Below are 1,851 nucleotides of genomic sequence, written 5' to 3' on the forward strand. Positions count from 1 at the left end.
TCTGTAATACTGAACTTATTTATTCTGAAATAAGTTTGTCTGTAAACAATTTTCTTGAGTTTTGACGATAAATATTTTTTAAATCGGGTTTCTTGTTACATGTAGATGCTATTTACACGTAACAATTTATGTTACTCTTCTGTTAAACAAAATTATTATGATAACTCTAAAGTATTAGCATATTTACCATTAAAATATATTTTTTTATGTCACTTTGTAATGACAGTTTACATATTACCTGTATATCATGTATACGAAAAATAGTTTTACAGTTATGTAAAGGTAGTACAATCAAAGCATTAAGGAAATTTTTAATCAAAATATAACCATAAACTACAAAATTACTTTTGCAATCACACTCAATTATGCTGTTAACTTTTTTTGTTGTATGATTTTAATTCTACTTTATGTTATATTTATATTTATATTACATGTCAATATGTCGAATACCTTGCTTAATTTACTGTAAGACATCAACTCTAGACACTAAGCCTAACTGTGACGTTGTTGAACGATCTTCTCCGTGTAAAATATCTATATTTAATAGTTTTTCTGAAATTTTGTTTTACTTGGTAGAGTAGTTCTTACGTTTTTTCCTTTAAAGCGGTCTTAAAAGCGTTTCTAATAAATCGCTCTTTTTTGCTTGATGTTATATTTTTTTTGTATTTATGGCACAATGCCTTTTAACATAGCTCCAAAATAACAACATATTTCAACGAAAAGTGATACGGAAGGAGTATAAGAACTTTAAATTTATAGAGCTTAGTGATTTTTCCGGTAACGTTCAATGAATATAAGTGATTAATTAACTAGTTCTTTATTCTTGCTGTCCGGTGGAAAATATAAATTTTTACATGTTAACCAAATCTTGATGTCTTTACGGCTACGGTACGCTGCGTTATTAGTGACAACATCATTACCAGGAAAAATTTGGGGACTAATTGTTCTTCAAACCATTTTTCATACGTAGATCCATCTATTTCTGCGTGGAAAACTGCTGCTTCGTTTTTACTAAAAAATAGAAGCTGTGCTTCTTCAACAAAGCCTCTTAGGGAAAACATATTTTAAAGGTAAGTAAAAAAAATTGTATGTACACTTAAAACTATATTGTTATTTTTTAAATTTAATATTTACTACTTTTAATATTTATTACATAAAACCTTTTCATTTCTAAACTTACTGTTTATAAATACTTTTATACGGAATTCTTTCTAACTGTTCTCTTCCTGACTAGAAAGAAAGACAGTTTGCTACTACACATTACTCGGCCGATGAAATATAATGACGGTATAATTATTATAAATTTAAAATAATCACATATTAAATATAGTAAATAGGATGAAAGGGTAATACTCCAGTTATGTATAAACTAAGGACGAGAGACTACTTTTTTAACTCTTCTGAAACTAAAGAGGTTATGATTTATATCAAAAAATTTATAAATAAAAAATTAAAACTTGAAATTGAAATTGTGGGAAGTTTTTGAACATCTATTAGATCTATTTAGATAAGAAATAACATTTCCTCAACCTTCAGTGTTAAGAAATACATTTTATTAAAACCAAAATGTTGATATAGTATTTTTATAAATCACAGGATTTAAATAACATTTACACAAAACTGATTTTTTAGGTTCATATAGGACAGGGTTGTTAATTATATAAGGTTTTGATGGCCACCAAATTAAAAGAAAGAGGCATACTACATAAGCTGTCCAAATGCTTAGCGAAATTAACTAAGGACTATTAAATAATTATTATGTTAAGATGTAAAAAGATTATGTACCAATTCGTAATGTATATATATATATATATATATATATATATATATATATATATATACATTAAATTG

Source organism: Homalodisca vitripennis, unplaced genomic scaffold (assembly GCF_021130785.1).
Source record: "Homalodisca vitripennis isolate AUS2020 unplaced genomic scaffold, UT_GWSS_2.1 ScUCBcl_133;HRSCAF=1324, whole genome shotgun sequence".
Lineage (NCBI taxonomy): Eukaryota > Metazoa > Arthropoda > Insecta > Hemiptera > Cicadellidae > Homalodisca > Homalodisca vitripennis.